This window comes from Protopterus annectens, chromosome 4.part1, assembly GCF_019279795.1.
Source record: "Protopterus annectens isolate FY-2018-M chromosome 4.part1, PAN1.0, whole genome shotgun sequence".
NCBI lineage: Eukaryota > Metazoa > Chordata > Ceratodontiformes > Protopteridae > Protopterus > Protopterus annectens.
Genome location: NC_056734.1, coordinates 563,124,153 through 563,144,926, shown reverse-complemented (window position 1 = coordinate 563,144,926; position 20,774 = coordinate 563,124,153). Strand labels below are relative to the sequence as shown.

The following is a 20,774-nucleotide window of genomic DNA, read 5'->3' as shown; positions in this document are numbered from 1 at the left end:
TGTTGCGTTTTAGCTCTATATGCCACCACAGTAAACCAGTTTGTGCAACACTTTGACCTGTAGTGCCGCATGCTAGATGTGCACTTGCACAGTTTTGGGAACCCTTGTGAAATTGTGCCTTTGTGCAAAGATAGTTCATTTTCTGAGCTTGGTGTCTAAGATGAGTATTTTCTTTAGATAGACCTCTTTAGCACATTACTTAATGAGGAGAGGTATGCAGTTTGGAACATGTGCCTGTTTTACTTGCTGAGCAAGCTGATTGTCAAGGTATAGTATGTAGATGGTGCTCTGAGCAACTGTTGGCGAGTAAAACTGATCTGCTGATTTTCCACTTTTTCTGCAAGTCTGTAATAGCATAACCCTTGTGTACTGCTTTCATGATGACATCTCTTTAGTGCCATCGTGTCTGGGCCACTGATGCTCTGTGATGGAAACGAGGAACTGAAGGAAAGCAGGAAGTAAAAAGTAGTGTTTGTTTTCATATTTACCTGTGACATTTGTTTAAATATGGAACATGCATGGGTGCATTGGACTTCGGTGAGTGTAATATTGAATTCATGACTTGTTGGCTAATAGAACTGTTGGTGTCTTTAAAACAGTGAATCTTTACTGTGAAAGAGGGCCAAGGCAGATAAGGAGATGTAAAAAGTGAGAAAATGACGTTTTGAAAGGGGTAATTGGAAGATGTGAGCATTTATCTCTTGTGCTTTGAAATCCACTGCAGTAAGTTTGACCACCTGTACTCTGATGTCCTTCATGGATGCATCTGCAGTCATAACAAATGGGTTGTCCTGTCGTCAGGCAGCCCTTCGGTCGGCCGGATTCCAAAGTCTGGGTCCGGCTTCGGCTGATGTCGCACTTCACCCGACGTCATCTCTGCTGGTCTTCGGGTATAAAGGCATCAGCCGACGCTATTTTCCTCAGTCTTTCTTGCCGCGTGGCGCCCGAAGCAGAAGCTGTTCGCAAGTGCCGGTCGGTCAGATTCAGAGATTACTACTACCGAATACTACTCAAGACTTCTAAAAGCTAAGTACCCGTGGGGACTCTTTCTTGCCTCAGCTGATGTCAGAAAAAGTCAGTAACTGTTTAACTTGTGGGAAACAAATACCTCATAAAGATTTCCACTCTTACTGTCTGCCTTGCTTAGGCCCAGACCACGACGTAGCAGCCTGTTCGCCTGTGCTTCTTCAACCGACGTAACGCTTAGGCGCCGGTCGGAGTTTGCTGAACAGTTTTTCGCTCAGATTTTGCATACATTATGCCGCCGGATCCTCCGACTACCCAAATTGTTAAAAACGTAAAGAAAAAGACCGACACTCGCGGTCCGCGGTTTCGGCCGAAACCACGGTTAAGCAAGCCGCGAGTGTCTGTTTCGGCCGAAACCGAGAAAACCGGTCAATCTTCAGCCGAATCCATGACTACTACTGAGGCTCCTGCTACCTTAGTTGAATCGGCCTCAGAAATTTTGCCTACAACTGTGGTTCCTAGTGATTTATCAGACACCATCCCTTTGGATGTCTCTACCCCAACACGTGGTGCTGCTAGGCCTCCTGCAGCCATGTCTATTAAGGCCTTTGCCTAGGGCTAAAGCAGCCAAATCTGCTAAAACAGTGCCTGTTAAGCCCCCCCTCACACAGGCCCACTTCAAGTTCACAAATGCTTACTCTGGCAGAAGATTTAATATCCTTAATTAGGGGATCCCAATCTCACCCAGACAGGGCCTCTCAGCCCCCAGAAAAGAGACCTAGAGCACAGCCCCCCGAGCCAGTGTCCTCTGATTCTGCGGATGACTCAGACATTACAGACCAGCCAGAGGCTCCTTTTTCTACTTATGAAGATTTCGATGCTGAAGAATCCATTCCAGCTGCCTCTCCACCAGAGGAATTTTCCTTTGAGGAAACCTTACATGCCATGAGAGAACAATTCCAATGGCAGGGACAAGATTTCTCAGATTCAAGAAAAAGGCTTAGGACTTTTCTGCACTTACCACAACATAGGCCCTTGGCTATACCTCCTGTACTGCCTGTTGTGGATGATGCATTTAATGATGTTTGCACTGCTCCTGATTCTTTACCTCCAGCCCCTGCCAAACCAGATAGATTTTACAGGGTGCCAGACACTCATCACCACCTATACAAGGCCCCACTTGCAGATCCCGAAACTATATCCCAGGGGCCTAAGGCAGTAGCCTCGACCACAGCAAAAAAACCCTATTCCTTCTGAAAGGGAATCCAGGTCCTTGGAGAGATGGGGGAAAAAAGTTTACACCTCTGCTACTCTCTCAGCTAGAGCTTTAAACTGTCAGTTTCATATGATCCAATACCAAGAGTTTATGCTTGATCAGTTAACTAAAAAACTGTCCTCTGATGAATCCTTAGAAAAGAAATATGTATTAGAAATGGTGAATAACATCCAACAGGTTAGTAACCATTCCTTAAAATGTGGCTATGATGCACTGGAGGCTTCATTTAGATCAGCCATGACTGGCACAGTGATAAGAAGGCATGCATGGTTGAAAGAACAGGTCTTACCGGATCATGTTAAAGCAAAGCTGTTAGATGCTCCTATGGATAAGGCCAGTCTATTTGGTACACCTGCCCAGCAAGTAATGAAGAAAATGGAAGAAAAGGCAAAATCTGTACAAACAGTTAAAGGTTTCTTACAGGTTCAGCCCCCAAGGTTTAGCAGGAACTGGCCTGCCAAAAATTGGTCCTTTCCAGACTCCACAAAATCCCAAAGGGGCAGGAATAGACGCTCTAGAGGCAGAAATCAATCCAGAGGAGGTGCCTACAGAGGACGACAGTGGCAAGGTAATAACCGAGGCACAGACACAACCACTGCCACTGCAACAGGACAATCACAGTGACTTGGCTCTGACACCGCCTACCAGGGAGCAAATAGCAGCACCTTTAGGCAGAAAGTTAGCCTTATTTTCGAAAAATTGGCACTATATCACAAAAGACAAGTGGAGTGTGCAAACCATAGACCAAGGCTACCGGTTCCACTTCCACACCTTACCAGTAAAAAGAGGAATGCCAAACCTACCTCCAAATCAAAAAATAGAAGCTCTACAGCAGATAGCGAAATTAACAAAGATGAGAGCTGTGGAAAGAGTACCTATAACAGAACAGGGCAAAGGATTCTACTCCAGACTCTTCCTAGTACCAAGAAAAGAGAAAAGTTGGAGACCTATTCTCGACCTGTCCGTCTTAAACACATACATCATTGTCCCAAAATTCAAAATGCTGACCCTACCGCAACTTCTTCCCATGCTGGGCAAGGAGTGTTGGCTGGTAACTCTAGATCTCAAGGAGGCATACCTGCACGTCCCCATTCGACCAAATTGCAGAAGATACCTCAGATTTCTTGCAGGATCAGAGCATTATCAATTCTCAGCATTGCCCTTTGGCTTATCTACTGCCCAGAGTATTCACAAAATGCCTGGCATCAGTAATCGCTCACTGCAGACTACAGGGAATCCAAATTTATCCATACCTGGACGACTGCCTGTTACAAGCGGACAACAAAAGCAAGCTGACAACAGATTTACAAAGGGTCATTTACTTGCTACAAGCCCTGGGATACACAGTCAATTTACAAAAGTCAAGGCTGATACCATCCCAAACAAGAACATTCTTGGGTGCGGAATTGGACACAGTAAAACAAATGGCATTCCTAACTGCAGAAAAACAAAAAGAACTCCCTCTTTACTTCTTGGCATTAACAAAGCAGAACAAACTAACAGCAAGAAAAGTTCTGCAGGCCTTGGGCTTCATGGCATCATGCATAATCTTGGTCCCACATGCCAGACTGCATATGAGAAAGCTACAGTGGTACCTAAAGAATTTATGGTCTCAGCACAGGCACAGCTTAGAAACAGAAATCCCACTAATCCCATGTCTAAAACAGGAGTTCCTATGGTGGGCTCAAGCATGACAGTCAAACCCAGGCTTTACCCTTCCTCAACTTTCGAGCAAGCTAAACCATCACAACGGACGCCTGAGACCTAGGATGGGGGGCGCACATGCTGGACAAATGCATACAAGGATTGTGGACTCAAGACCAGCTGCACCTGCACATAAACCAAAAAGAAATGCTGGCAGTAAAACTGGCAATCCAAAAATTCAGACCATTCCTCAAAGAAGGCCATTTGATGATAAGGACAGACAACACCACAGTCATGTGGTACATCAACAAACAGGGAGGCACTCATTCATACCCCCTATGCAGAATGACTTTGGACCTTTGGAATCTGGCTCTCAGCTACAACATCCAGTTACAGGCAATATTTGTGCCGGGAAAAGAGAACACCCTAGCAGACATGTTAAGCAGAACCACCTCGGATGCTCACGAATGGATGCTACACCCGGACATCTTCAAGGCCATCACAAAGAAATGGGGAATGCCACAAATAGATCTATTCGCATCCCCACTCAATCACCAGCTCAAAAAATTCTGCACAAGGACATTCCACCCACTTGCATGGAAGGTGGACTCTCTATCCTTCAGCTGGAAAGGCCTGACATCATATGCATTTCCACCTCTTCCCTTGATGCACAAGGTACTACTGAAAATCAAAGAGAACGTCCAAGGATAATCCTGATAGCTCCGAATTGGCCAAGACAACACTGGTACCCATTGCTGAGGAGCATGTCTCGGGAGAGAATGCCTTTGATGTTAACTCAGAACAACTACATCATGCATCCAAACCTAAAAACCTTGCAACTGACTGCCTGGAACATCACATAGCAGCAACTAACCCAGACCTTTCCCAAAGGGTTAAAGACATTATCCTTGAAGCCCGCAGACCTTCAACAAGAAGGAACTATGCAGGAAAATGGAAAAGGTTTGTCATTTGGAGTACTGAAAGAGGAAAAGATGTGTCGAACATAGATATTGCTAACATTCTGGAGTACTTGGCAGAGCTACATACAGGCCTGTCCTATTCCTCCATCAAGATACATGCATCAGCTATTTCAGCAGAATACAGCTTCGATCCACCTGTCTTTTCGCATCCTCTACTCAGGCAGTTCCTCAGAGGGATCAAGAATGTAAAACCTCCTAGGAAACCACCATTACCAGCATGGGACTTGAACTTTGTGCTAGAAAAGTTGACACTCCCTCTGTTTGAACCAGCAGCAACAGCAGATCTGCAACACCTGTCATGGAAAACTGCTTTCCTACTGGCAATTACCTCAGCAAGGAGGGTTTCGGAACTACAGGCCTTAATGGCAGTGCAACCCTTCCTAATCTTCCATCAAGATAGGGTGTCCATGAGAACTAATCCTACATTTATGCCTAAGGTGGTATCCAGAGTGTCTTTAAACCAGGCAATCCACCTACCTTCTTTCCCAATCCACAGAACAGGGGGGAAAGACTGCTGCATACCTTGGATGTACATAGGCAGTTACGCTACTACCTGGACAGAACCAAAAGTAACAGAAAACTGACCAGCTTTTAGTAGCCTATGCAACAGGAAGGGAAGGAAAAGCAATTTCCAAACAGACAATCTCCAAATGGATAGGAAATTGCATAAGATTCTGTTACTCCTACCATGGAAAACCAATTCCACAGAACATAAGACCTCATTCTACAAGGGCTACAGCCACTACCACAGCTTTCTTACGAGGAGTGGCAACCAAGGACATTATTGAGGCGGCTACTTGGACCTCCGTGCATACATTTGCCAAGCATTATAATTTACCTCTATACTCTAGATCCCGAGCAGGGTTTGCCACTGCTGTACTGCAAGGGATCCTAACTACACCATAATTTTTCTTCCTCCACCCCTAGTTTGGCTATGGTATTCTACCCATTTGTTATGACTGCAGATGCATCCATGAAGGACATAGTACAGTTTTGTACCTACCATAAATGTAGATGTCGAACTGGATAGCATCTGCAGTCAGGATTACCCACCCTACTTCCCTCTGTGGTACTCCTAGGGTATTTACCCTCCTAATAGCTAGCTGGGGGGGGAGTCTCTTATGGTGTATTTGTTTGTATATATGTACATACATGCTTTTTTGTGTTTGCCTTCTACTTTTTTGGAAACATTGGCATTTATCCAAAATTTAGCCTTCCAAGAGGGCAACTGGCATCTGGGGCAAGAAACACTGAGGAAAATGGTGTCGGCTGATGCCTTTATACCCGAAGACTAGCAGAGATGACGTCGGGTGAAGTGCGACATCAGCCGAAGCCGGACCCAGACTTTGGAATCCGGCCGACCGAAGGGCTGCCTGACGACAGGACAACCCATTTGTTATGACTGCAGATGCTATCCAGTTCGGACATCTACATTTATGGTAGGTACAAAACTGTACTTTTCCTCAGATTATTGTGCAGTATCTTGAAAGAGTTTGAAAATGTGGAAATAGCAGTTAAACTCCCAAGGCAACCTCATTCAGCACTTTTAATTCAAATTTAACCAACAAAAAGGATCCATCATTCCAGGCACTTTTGTTCAGCAGTGTTAGGGAGGCTGTGTTCTCCCAATCAGTGATACTTGTGCCAGTTGTAGAGGAAATGTCATACCCCCATCCCCAGGAGCAGATGGACATTTTTATATTTTTCATGTGCTTTAGTAAAAAGGGTTTCAGTGTAATGTTTTATGTTGTCCATCTCGCCTTCATTCTTGCTGGTTGGGATCTGAGCCGATCCTCTGCTTCGACTCTACCATCTTGTATAACTCAAACTGTTTACTGGATCGAGGCTACCCCCCCTATCCCATGATGCCTAGCGATAGCTTCCCAGATTTCGTTTGCCGCTTCAGCTTCGAGGTGTCATTTTTCTGGCTCAGGCTCATATAAAGTTTTTTTGTATAACTTTCTTACTCTAGAACTCTATTTTCAGTGTTTTATTAACGATTAGTCTTGTTTTCTTGTAATAGGTAGTGTTTAGTTGTAATATCCCTTCCTTTCCTTGTAGAACTCGTTTAACTTGGAGTTCTCTCCCACCCCTTCCCCCTATTCTCTTCTTGTCAGGCTAGCCGTTTAACTTGGAGGCTTTACTGTAAAAAAAAAAAAAAAAAAAAAAAAAAAAAACTTTAGCTATAGTCTTGTAGTGCAGTGTGTTTTTTGTGTAGACTGTATTTTGCTTTGGTAGCTGTTGTATTTATTTCCTTCTTTCAGGATGTCAAAGGAATCCAAAGTGTCTGGATTCAAGAAGTATGACTCATGCTGTCAGAAAATGTCTGACATATGGGCACACTTCTTTCGTCTATTGTTTAGGTGCTGTGCACGTGCAGGACTCTTGTTCTATCTGCCATGCCTTTAGTCCAAGAATCCCCCAGGATTCACCGGCCAAGAGCTCTCAGCCTGTGATCCCCTAAATCTACCAAGCCGTCTGCTCCAAGTTCGGAGCAGTCCTCTGCTCAGACTCTACCTTCTACTTTGGTTCTGGCTGTCTCCCCATTGGCTCCATCAGAAACTTCAGAGCCTTCGCGGAACCACAAGAGGCTGAGGTCCCCTTCACTGGAATCACTACATTCGGCTCTTCTTTCTCCTTTGCTTCAGAGTGAGCGCAGTCATCTCACTCTCGATCCTCTAGGCTGTCTGATCCTGATGTGGTGAGAGTGGGTCAGTAGGTTGCTAAATTTGCAGGCACTTGCCAAGATTTTGTCCAGCCCTCCTCAACAGTTGTCTGCTTCGTCCACTTCTATCGATGTTCCTCCTCCGACTCCAATGAGTTCGGAGCCGGAGTTCATTGGGATTAGAGTAGTGGAACAGTCGTCTCCGATAACTCTATCTCCTTCGGTACCAATGTCAGCTCCGATCCCCTCGGTGGTGCCGTCCGAGGGATCTGGGCACTGGGGTTCTCTCATTGGCTTTGAGGGGGCGAGTGGCATTGGACCCTTGTCCAACCCTTTTCTCCCTCTGAGTTTCGGCGCAGGTGAGCTCGGCTCCTACATCAGCCCCGGAGCCGTCTCCTTCAGTGCGGAGAAAGATTCTGATTTCTTAGGAACTGGAGCTTTCTCTGCGTCGTGGCAGGGACGCCTTCAATGTCATGAGTGTGCTGGCCACTGAGTGAGTCAACTCCACTATCTGCCCCACCGGCTCCATCCCCTGTAGTGCCTGTGCCAACCTTTGCTCCTCCTCCAGACCCCAAGCATAGGGAACCTGCACCCCATTGGGTGTTTCCTCCTCTTCCAAGGCCTCCCCTGATCATTCAGAGGAGCCCCCTTGTAAGAAGTGCAAGAGGAAGCACATTGACTCCCCTGAGTCTCACTTCTGATACAGACTTAGATGATTCAGAAGTGTCCCCGAGATCCCCTCTGAAGTTGTTTCCTTCTCAGACATCCTAGAAATGCTTAAGCAGAGGGGGAACTGGAATCCCCTAGCCCCTACCGAGGTTGAGTCTGTATTTCTGGATGTGTTTGGTTCCCGACCTTCCACCTCCTGGGTTTCTCCGCCTTTAAATCCACTTATGACATTGGTGGCTCAAAAGGCTTGGTCAGCTCCGGATACAGTGGAACCAACTCTGAGGAGACCTGGCAAATTCATCACAGCACCCCAAGATAAGCAGTTTCTTACCAAAGATGTTCTTGTTGATGCCATGGTGGTAGCAGCAGCCACCAAAAAAGTTAGCGGAGACCTCTTCGTCTGTCCATCCTCCTAACAAGGAGTCTAGGATCATGGACAGATATGGAAAGCGAATGTTCACTTCAGCGACCTTTTCTAAGAGGTCACTGAACTACTTATGTCATTTTACCCGGCTTCAGAGGGATCTCCTTAAAGAGCTCGGAGATGCCCTTCAAGAGACATCAGTTGAGGGGGCTCAAGCTAAAGTAGCTTCCCAGCTGGCGAAGCTTATTTCTGTAGTGAACTCCTCCATGAGGCTCATTTCCTATGCAGTCGATTGTGCGAGTAGAGCTGCAGGTACGGGTGTGGCCCTTAGGAGGCATGCATGGATGCAGCTGTGTAATTTTGCGGAACCCTTTCGAGCATCATTCACCAACGCCCCCTTTGATGGTTCCTTTCTTTTTGAACCACAGGTGAAAAACACTTTGACTAGGTGTGAGCAAGAAGGCAAGACTGTCTGCCGTGGGAGTCCATTTTTCCACTCCTAGACCATACCCCAAAGGTCAGAAGAGTGGCAAAATGTGGATGTTCATCATGCATACAGCTGCAGTCATAACAGATGGGATGTCCTTCAAGGATGCATCTGCAGTCATCACATATGGGTTGCCCTGCCTCAGGCAGCCCTTCGGTTGGCCGGATTCCAAAGTCTGGGTCTGGCGTCGGCTGATGTCGCCCTTTCCCCGATGTCAGAGCGCCTGGGGTATAAATGCGTCAGCTGACGCCATCTTCCCCAGTCTTTCTTGCTGCGTGGTGCCCGAAGCAGAAGCAGTTCGCAAGTGCCGGTCGGCCATCTCCTGTAATTCAGCTACCGAAGACTTCAAAAGCTAAGTACCCCGTTGGGGACTCTTTCTTGCCTCAGCCGATGTCGGATAAAGTTAATTGCTTAACTTGTGGGAAACAAATACCTCATAATTTCCACTCTTACTGCCTCCCCTGCCTAGGCCCAGACCACGACGTCTCTGCCTGTTCTGCCTGTGCTTCCTTCAACCGACGCACTCTTAGACGTTGGGCGGAGTTTGCAGAGGATTTTTTTTGGGGCTAGTTTTTCGTACAATATGCCGTCGGAGACTCTACTTCACATTTAACAAAGAAACGGAAGGACAAGGACCGACACATGCGGGCCGCGGTTTCGGCTGAAACCACGGCCAGGCCTACCGCGAGTGTCTCTGTCTCTGCTGAAACAGAGTCCTTGGTACTTCCGATCCCCGAAACCGCTCAACCGACAACCTCGACCCTGGAGGCCCCTGCTGAGTCGGTTATTGAATTTCCTTCGGAAACTGGTAATTTGGAAACTTCCGACACCATTCCTCTAGACAAAACTACACCAGCACGTGGTGCAGCCAGGCCTCCTGCATCCATGTCCATAAAGGCATTCACCAGGGCTAAAGCTGCTAAACGCACAAAAGCTATGCCTCCCAGGGTTATTCCTCAGGGACCCACTACAAGTTCACAGGTTCTAAACTTTGCAGAGGACCTTATTTTCTTAATTGGGGTCTCTCAACCCCATCCGGACAGGGGCTCTCAACCTCCTCTAGACAAAAGGCCCAGGGTTGAGCCCCTCTGATCCCCACTCCTCAGAGGAGGCCTCTGATAGCTCTGCTCTCTCTGACTACCAGGAGGAGGCTTTTTTGGCCTACGAGGACTCTGATGCAGAGGAATCTATCCCCTCGGCCTCCCCTCCTGAAGAACTATCCTTCGCGGAGACCCTTCACACTATGAGAGAGCATTTCAAATGGCAGGGCCAGGAATTCTCTGATTCCAGGAAAAGATTAAGAACTTTTCTGCATTTACCTCACCATAGACCTTTGGCTATTCCTCCTGTTTTGAATGTCATTGATGTGTACTCTGAGTCTAGCATATAACCCCTGACACTCTTCCTCTGGCCCCTGTCAAACCCGATAGGTACTACAGGGTCCCGGACTCTCATCATTTTCTTTACAAGGCCCACTCTGCTGATCCAGAAACTATTTCCCTGGGCCCTAAAGGGGTTGCAGCTGCCACAACTAAAAATCCACTCCCCTCTGAAAGTGAGTCCCAGGACTTTAGAGAGATGGGGTAAAAAAGTGTATACTTCTGCTACTCTTTCTATGAGGGCATTAAATTGTCAATTTCATATGATACAGTACCAAGAGTATTTGTTAGATGAATTGCATAAGAAACTGTCTTCACCTGAACCCCTAGATCGCAAATCACTTCAGGATCTGGTACATAACTCCCAGCAGGTTAGCAACCATTTCTTGCAGTGTGGTTATGATGCATTGGAAGCTTCATGTAGGTCAGCTATGACAGGTGGTCATATGTAGGCATGCTTGGTTGAAGGAACAATCTCTGCCAGACCATGTTAAAGTCAAGCTTCTGGATGCTCCCCTGGAAAAGCAAAAGTTATTTGGCTCCACTGCCCAGGAGGTCTTAAAGAAATTTGAGGAAAAGGCAAAATCTGTACAAACCGTCAAAGATTTTTTTACAAGTCCAACCACCAAGATTCAGCAGAAATTGGCCTACCAAGAATTGGTCCTTTCTGGACACAGAAAGATTTCAGAGAGGCAAGAACAGGCGTGCCAGAGGTAGAGGGCAAGCTAGAGGCTCCTACAGTGGGCGTCAATGGCAGCCTCCCAACCAGAGAGGTAGTGCAGGATCTACAACTGCTGTACAAGGACAGACTCAATGACTTTGCTTGGACTCCGCCAACCAGGGCTCAATTAGAAGCACCTTTGGGCGGAAAGCTTTCTTTATTCTCAAAAAAATTGGCACAGTATTACAAGAGACAAATGGACACTGCAAATAATAGACCAAGGATATACAGGTTCCATTTTCACACATTGCCAAAAACAAAAGGCATGCCAGACCTGCCACCAAATCAAAGGGCAGATGCTTTGGAACAAATCTCCAACTTAATGCAAATGAAAGCTATAGAAAAGGTTCCTTTTTCAGAACAAGGCCAAGGATTTTATTCCAGACTATTCCTTGTTCCAAGAAAAGAAAATCAATGGAGGCTTATTCTCTACTTGTCCGCACTGAATACTTATCTCATTGTTCCAAAATTCAAAATGCTGACTCTACAGCAACTCCTTCCCATGCTGGGCAAGGGGTCTTGGCTGGTGACTCTAGACCTCAAGGAGGCATACCTGCATGTCCCTATCAGACAAAGTTGCAGAAGACACCTCAGATTTCTTGCAGGTTCAGAGCATTATCAATTCTCAGCATTGCCCTTTGGCTTATCTACTGCGCCCAGAGTATTCACGAAATGCTTGGCATCAGTAATTGCACACTGCAGACTTCAGGGGATTCAAATATACCCATACCTGGACTGCCTTATACAAGCGGACAGCCAACAAACTTTGGTAAAGGACTTGAATTGTGCCATCCACCTACTGCAGGCCTTGGGATATGCAGTCAACATTCACAAATAAAGACTTGTTCCATCCCAAAGAATAACTTTTCTGGGTGCGGATCTAGACACAACCACCCAAATGGCCTTTCTCACAGAAGAAAAACAGACAACTACCGGATTACTTCAAGAATCTGACAAGACAAACTCAGCTGACTGCAAGGAAAATCCTGCAGGCCCTGGGTTACATGGCATCTTGCATTCTTCTGATTCCACAAGCAAGGCTGCATATGAGGAAACTACAGTGGTACCTAAGGAGTTTATGGACTCTGCACAGTCACAGCTTAGAAACTTTGATCCCACTCATCCCATGCCTCCAAAAGGAATTTCTGTGGTGGGCTCAAGCAAGCCAGTCAAACGGGGGTCTGCCCTTGAGCAAACCAATAGCCAGCCAAACCATTACAACCGACGCTTCAGACCATGGTTGGGGAGCACACATGGAGGGCAGATGTATTCAAGGACTATGGTCACAAAAGGAGCTACGCATGCACATAAACCAAAAGGAAATGCTGGCAGTGATACATGCAATCAAGGCCTTCAAACTTTCTGCATCAAGGCCACCTGCTAATAAGGACAGACAACACCACAGTTAGGTGGTACATAAACAAGCAAGGTGGCACCCATTCCTACCCTCTTTGCACACTGGCAATGAATCTATGGGAACTTTCCTTGAAATGCCATATAGAGCTGCAATCCCAGTTTGTGCCAGGAAAAGACAATATACTGGCGGACAGCTTAAGCAGAAATATCATGGATGCACACGAATGGATGCTGCACCCAGACATCTTCTTACAGATAACACAATCATGGGGAAGGCCGGACATTGATCTTTTTGCCTCCCCCCACAATCATCAGCTGAAGAAATTCTGCTCAAGGACATACCACCCACAAGCATGGAAGATGCCCTCTCTTTCAGCTGGAGAACTCTGTGTATGCATTTTTACCTCTTCCATTAATGACCAAGGTCTTACTGAAGATCAGGACGGAGCAGCCAAAAGTGATTCTGATAGCTCCGGACTGGCCAAGACAGCACTGGTACCCACTGTTAAAGAGCATGTCACGCACGAAACCAATGCCTCTTCCTCAATGGCCACTACTCCTGACACAGCACAATTACAAAACTCTCCATTCCAACCTGAAAACCTTGCAACTAACAGCCTGGAAAGTACTTTGACTCCTCCTCAGGATAAGCTATCCAAGAGAGTGAAGGATATCATTATGGAAGCTTGCCGGCCTTTCACAAGAAAGGCATATTCAGCGAAATGGAAAAGATTTCACACATGGAGCACCACAAAGGGCCTAGATGCGACAGTGATGAACATGGCACATATCCTGGAATACTTGGCAGAAATGCTCCACAATGGCCTGTCTTACTCTTCCATTAAAATTCATGCTTCAGCAATTTCAGCACAGTACAATACTGATCCTCCTGTCTTCTCTCATCCTCTCCTAAGACAGCTTCTAAGAGGAATTAAAAACATCAATCCTCCAAGGAAACCTCCAGTGCCTACTTGGGACCTTAACTTCGTGTTGGAAAAACTAACTCTGCCTCCCTTTGAGCCAGCAGCATCTGCAGAACTACAGTTCCTGTCTTGGAAGACTGCCTTCCTTCTGGCCATAACCTCAGCAAGAAGAGTATCTGAGTTACAGGCCCTCATGGCAGTACAGCCATTTATTATTTTTCATCAGGGCAGAGTCTCATTGAGAACCAATCCTTCATTTATGCCAAAGGTGGTACCCAGGGTCTCATTAAACCAAGCTATTCACCTGCCTACCTTCTTTCCAAATCCACAAAACAAACGGGAGAAACTTCTGCACACCCTGGACATACACACAGTTGCGCTACTACTTGGACAGAACTAAAAGCTACAGAAAAACTGACCAGTTGTTGGTAACGTATGCTGCTGGTGCACAAGGAAAAGCAATTTCCAAACAGACAATTTCTAAATGGATAGGGAATTGCATTTGTTTTTGTTCCTTTCATGGAAAAACTGTGCCAGCTAACATTAGACCTCACTCCACCAGAGCCACAGCCACCTCCACAGCCTTAAGAGGGGTGGCTACCAAAGACATTTTAGAAGCTGCTACATGGAGCTCCGTGCATACATTTTCCCAAGCATTACAATTTACCTTTATATTCCTGATCCAGAGCAGGCTTTTCTACGGCAGTCCTGCAGGGCATTTTAGCTACACCATCCTTTACATAGATCCTCCACCCCCCAGATTGGCTATGGTATTCTACCCATATGTGATGACTGCAGATGCATCTTTGAAGGACATAGTACAGTTTTGTACCTACCATAAATGTAGATGTCCGATAGGTATGCATCTGCAGTCAGGTATAACCCTCCCTCCCTCCTTCCCCTCTTTGGTATTTATTGGGTACTTTTCCCTCTCATAGCTAGCTGGGGTTATCTATTATGGTGTATTTGTTTTATATATAGATATATATATATATTTTCATATATATTTCTGTGCATGTTTGGAGATTATTGCATTTCTCCAAATGTAGCCTTCCCTTGAGGGCTCCTGGCATCTGGGGCAAGAAACACCGAGGAAGATGGCATCTGCTGACGCTTTTATACCCCAGGCGCTCTGACGAGAGGGCAACATCAGCCGACGCCGGACCCAGACTTTGGAATCCGGCCGACCGAAGGGCTGCCTGAGGCAGGACAACCCATATGTGATGACTGCAGATGCATACCTATCGGACATATACATTTATGGTAGGTACAAAACTGTACTTTCTCCTGCCGTCAGGTGGGTCTTCGGTCGGCCGAATTCCAAAATCTAGGTCCGGCGTCGGTTGTCGCTTCTTCCCTGACGTCAGTGCGACAGGGGTGTAAAGGAACCAGCTAACGCCATTTTCTTAATTCTTTCTTGCCGCGTGGTGCCCGAAGCAGAAGCAGTTCGCAAGTGCCGGTCGGCCAGCTCCTGAAATTACGAAATTTGGAAACCGAAGTCTTCTTAAAAGCTAAGTACCCCATTGGGGACACTTTTCTTGCCTCAGACCGATGTCAGACAAAGTTAATAATTGTATTTCTTGTGGGAAGCAAATACCGCATAAGGATTTCCATTCCCTCTGTATAACATGTTTAGGCCCAGATCGCGACATCTCGGTCTGTCGCTTTTGTGCTACATTCAACAAACGCACTAAGCGTCGGTCGGAGTTCACCCAGCATTATTTTGGAAAATCATTTAACTATACTGTGTCGTCGGATACTCCGACTCCGGTTTTGTCTTAAAAATGCAAAGACAAGGACCAACACACTAGGTCCGCGGCCTCTACCGACACCACGCCAAAGCAGACTACACGTGGTCCGGTTCTCAGTGAGGCGCTTACGCAGCCCCTGATTACTGACGACACTTATTTGACGGGGTCTCCTGTGCCCGAGATCGCAGGCTCCTCGGCCCACACCCCGACTACAGATACCGAAGCCACTCTTGGCGTTGAAACTCAGAATGTGGACAGGTCCACCTCCACTCAAGGTGTCTTCAGACCTTCCTCTTCTTTCTCCAAGGCTTTCACAAAGTCTAAAGCAACCATGCACCCTAAGAGACCAGCTACACAGGGCTCATCTCCAGGCCCCATTGCCTAAGAAACAGATGCTTAAAATGGCTGAGGATTTAATTACTCTAATCAGAGGCTCTCAGCCCCCACCTGACAAAAGGGTCAGAGTGGAGGAAGATTCCCCCTCCTCTGATCAGGGCTCCATTATTTCAGAGCACTCTGATGAGGAACATTCTTACTCCCCTTTTGAAGACTCTGATGCTGAGGAGTCCATCCCTTCTGTATCCCCCCCTGAGGATTACTCATTTGGGGAAACTTTGCATACCTTAAGGGTACACTTCCACTGGGAAGGCCAGGATTATTCAGATTCCAAGAAAAGGCTCAGGGAATTTCTCTTGTTACCTCTGCAGAGGCCTCTGGCTATACCTCCTGTCTTGGACATCCTAGATGATGATTACTCGGAGGCCTGCCTTAACCCGGACTCTCTACCTCCAGCTCCAGTTAAACCTGACAGGTACTACAGGGATGTCCTTCAAGGATGCATCTGCAGTCCTTACAAATGGGTTGTCCTGTCGTCAGGCAGCCCTTCGGTCGGCCGGATTCCAAAGTCTGGGTCTGGCCTCGGCTGGTGTCGCACTTCACCCGACGTCATAGCTGCATTTGTTCGGGTATAAAGGCATTAGCCGACGCCATTTTCCTCAGTCTTTCTTGCCGCGTGGCGCCCGAAGCAGAAGCTGTTCGCAAGTGCTGGTCGGTCAGAACCAGAGATTACTACTACCGAATACTTACCGAAGACTTCTAAAAAGCTAAGTACCCCGTTGGGGACTCTTTCTTGCCTCAGCCGATGTCAGAAAAAGTGAATAACTATAACTTGTGGGAAACAAATACCTCAAAGATTTCCACTCTTACTGCTTACCTTGTTTAGGCCCAGACCACAACGTAGCAGCTTGTCTAGCCTGTGCTTCTTTTAACCGACGGACGCTTAGACATCGGTCGCAATTTGCTGAGGAGTTTTTCGGCTCCGCTTTTACTTACATTATGCAGTCGGATCCTCCGACTACGCAAATATCTAAAAAGCGCAAGGAAAAGGACAGACACTCGCGGTCCGCGGTTTTGGCCGAAACCGCGGTTAAGCCAACCGCGAGTCTCTGTTTCGGCTGAAACCGAGCTCACGGTTCTTCCTTCAGCTGAAAGCTTACCTTCTACCGAGGCCTCAGCCAACCTCGTGGAATCGGCTACTGAAATCCCACCTGCTCTTGCAGGCTCCCAGGATTTTTCTGATACTATCCCCTTGGATATTTCAACCCCTGCACGTGGAGCTGCTAGGCCACCTGCAGCCATGTCTATAAAGGCCTTTGCCAGGGCTAAAGCAGCTAGATCTACCAAAAATGTACCTGCTAAGACCCCCTCTCACAGGCCTAGCTCTAGTTCACAAATGCTTAGTCTAGCAGAGGATCTCATTTCTTTAATCCGGGGATCCCAACCTCACCCAGACAGGGCCTCTCACCCACCTCCAGAGAAGAGGCCTAGAGCAGAGCCCCCTAAGCCAGTTTCTACAGATGACTCCTCTGATGATTCAGATAATTCAAACCCTCCAGAGGGCCCTTTCTCCCCTTATGAAGACTCTGATGCTGAAGAGTCCATTCCTTCTGCCTCTCCGCCGGAGGAATTTTCCTTTGGGGAAACCTTGCATGCTATGAGGGAACAATTTCAGTGGCAGGGCCAGGATTTTTCAGACTCTAGAAAAAGGCTTAAAACTTTTCTGCATTTACCACAACATAGGCCTTTAGCCGTACCTCCAGTTCTCTCTGTTGTAGATGATGCATTTAATGATGCTTGTACTGCTCCTGATTCTCTACCTCCACCCCCTGCTAAGCCCGATAGGTACTACAGGGTCCCGGACACGCATTACCATTTGTATAAGGCTCCTTTTGCAGATCCCGAGACTATCTGCCAGGGTCCTAAGGCTGTAGCAGCTACCTCTGCCAAAATCCCCCTCCCCTCTGAAAGGGAATCCAGGTCCTTAGAGAGATGGGGTAAAAAAGTTTACACTTCTGCTACTCTTTCAGCTAGGGCCTTGAACTGTCAATTCCACTTGATCCAGTATCAAGAATTTATGCTAGACCAGTTAACCAAAAAGCTGTCCTCGGATGAACCATTAGACAAAAAATCTGTTCAGGAAATGATACATAACATTCAGCAAGTCAGTAACCATTCCTTAAAATGTGGCTATGATGCACTGGAGGCTTCCTTTAGATCAGCCATGACTGGCACAGTGATCAGAAGACATGCATGGTTAAAAGAACAGGCCTTACCAGACCATGTCAAATCAAAGCTACTCGATGCTCCCATGGACAAGATCAATTTGTTTGGCTCTCCTGCACAACAGGTGCTGAAGAAGATGGAAGAGAAAGCAAAATCTGTCCAGACAGTCAAAGATTTCTTACAGGTCCAACTTCCAAGGTTTAGCAGGAATTGGTCCTCCAAGAATTGGTCCTTTCCAGACACCTCCAGAGCTCAGAGAGGCAGGAATAGGCGCCCAAGAGGCAGGGGTCAATCCAGAGGTGCCTACAGGGGTAGTCAGTGGCAGGCTAACAACCAGCGAGGTACAGCCACAGATACAGCCACCACCACTACTACAGGACAATCACAGTGACGAGCTCTGTCACCGCCTACCAGGGAACAACTAGAAGCACCCTTAGGCGGGAAACTAGCCTTATTTTCAGTGAACTGGCATTACATCACAAGAGACAAGTGGATTTTGCAGACAATAGACCAAGGTTACAGGTTTCCATACTCTACCAAGGAAAAGAGGAATGCCAAACCTACCTCCAAATCAACAGACAGAAGCTCTAAAACAAATAACTCACTTACTAAGGATGAGAGCTGTACAAAAGGTACCATCTACGGAGCAAGGACAAGGATTTTACTCCAGGCTCTTCCTGGTACCAAGAAAAGAAAACCAATGGAGACCTATTCCCGACCTGTCCGCTTTAAACACATACCTCATTGTCCCAAAATTCAAAATGCTGACCCTACAGCAGCTTCTTCCCATGCTGGGCAAGGAGTCTTGTCTGGTAACTCTAGATCTCAAGGAGGCATGCCTGCACGTCCCCATACGACCAAATTGCAGAAGATACCTCAGATTTCTTGCAGGATCAGAGCATTATCAATTCTCAGCATTGCCCTTTGGCTTATCTATTGCGCCCAGAGTGTTCACGAAATGCCTGGCATCAGTAATTGCTCATTGCAGGCTTCAGGGAATCCAAATCTACCCTTACCTGGACGACTGCCTGTTGCAAGCGGGCAACAAAAACAAGCTAGCAGAAGACCTAAAAAGGGTCATTCATCTACTGCAAGCCCTGGGATACACAGTCAATATAAAAAAGTCAAGACTGATACCATCCCAAAGGATAACCTTTTTGGGTGCAGAGCTGGACACATCAAAACAAATGGCATTCCTAACAGTAGAAAACAGGAGCAACTACCTCTCTACGTCTTGGCATTAACAAAACAGAACCAGCTAACAGCAAGAAAAGTCCTGCAAGCCTTGGGTTTCATGGCATCCTGCATAATATTGGTTCCACATGCCAGACTGCATATGAGAAAGTTAGTCGTACCTAAGGAATTTATGGTCTCAGCACAAGCACAGCCCTGAAACCCAAATTCCAATAATCCCATGCCTGAAGCAAGAATTCCAATGGTGGGCTCAGGCCTGTCAATCAAACAAAGGACTGCCCTTCCACAACACTCAACCAAGCCAGACCATCACAACGGACACCTCAGACCTCGGTTGGGGGGCACACATGCTGGACAAGTGCATACAAGGCTTATGGACTCAAGACCAGCTGCACCTACACATAAATCAAAAGGAAATGCTGGCAGTAAAACTGGCAATTCAGACCTTCAGACCATTTCTTCGACAATGTCCACTGTTAAGGACAGAACACCACAGTTATGTGGTACATCAACAAACAGGGAGGCACACATTCATACCCTCTATGCCGGATGGCAATGGACCTCTGGAATGTGGCCCTGAGCTTCAACATTCAGTTACAAGCAATTTTTGTGCCAGGAAAAGAAAACATTCTAGCAGACATACTAAGCAGAACTACCACGGATGCCCACGAATGGATGCTGCAACCGGACATCTTCAAAACCATTACAAGAAAATGGGGACTACCAGAAATAGACTTATTTGCATCCCCGCACAATCACCAACTCAAGAAATTCTGCACAAGGACGTACCACCCACTTGCTTGGAAAGTGGACTCCCTTTCTTTCAGTTGGAAAAACCTGACAGCATATGCATTCCCACCACTTCCTTTGATGCACAAGGTGCTATTGAAGATCAAAGAGGATCGTCCAAGGATCATCCTGATAGCTCCAGACTGGCCAAGGCAACATTGGTACCCATTACTGAGGAGCATGTCACGGGAACAAATATGGCCTCTGCCCCTAGTTCCCTTACTGTTAACACAGAACAACTGCAACACCCTGCATCCAAACCTGAAAACACTGCAGCTGACTGCCTGGAACATTGCATAACACCTAATAACCCAATTTTATCCCAGAGGGTTAAAGACTACCTTGGAGGCTCGCAGACCCTCAAGAAAAAAATATTCAGCAAAATGGAAAAGAATATCACATTTGGAGTACTAAAAAAGGGGAAAATGTGTCACTGGTAAACATAGCCAACATCCTGGAATACTTGGCAGAGCTCTTCCACAACGGCCTGTCCTATTCTTCCATTAAGATTCATGCATCAGCTATTTCAGCAGAATACAACTTGGATCCTCCAGTCTTCTCACATCATCTGCTCAGGCAGTTTCTGAGAGGAATTAAAAATGTAAAACCACCTAGGAAGCCACCATTGCCAGCATGGGACTTGAACTTTGTGCTAGAAAAGTTGACACTCCCTCCTTTCGAACCAGCAGCAACAGCATAATTACAATACTTATCATGGAAAACTGCTTTCCTGCTTGAAATCACTTCAGCAAGAAGGGTATCTGAGCTACAGGCATTAATGGCCCTTCCTGATCTTCCATCAAGACAGAGTGTCCATGAGAACAAACCCTACTTTTATGCCAAAGGTGGTATCCAGGGTATCTTCAAATCAAGCTATCCACCTACCTACATTCTACCCCAACCCACAGAACAGGGGAGAAAGACTTTTACATACCTTGGATGTACATAGACAATTACGCTACTACCTGGACAGGACCAAGGGCAATAGAAAAACTGACCAGCTACTGGTAGCATATGCAACAGGAATGGAAGGAAAAGCAATTTCAAA

At 46.6% G+C, this 20,774-nt stretch overlaps 1 protein-coding gene and 1 non-coding gene across 2 annotated transcripts in view; both read left to right on the top strand.

The window, feature by feature from the left end:
* LOC122801252 (eukaryotic translation initiation factor 4 gamma 1-like) overlaps nt 1-20,774 on the top strand; it is a 2,968,223-nt gene that overhangs the window by 1,203,401 nt on the left and 1,744,048 nt on the right. The window lies entirely within an intron of this gene.
* LOC122801460 lies at nt 374-450 on the top strand. Its single transcript, XR_006364736.1, has one exon. It is a non-coding gene; the product is annotated as a small nucleolar RNA SNORD66 (small nucleolar RNA).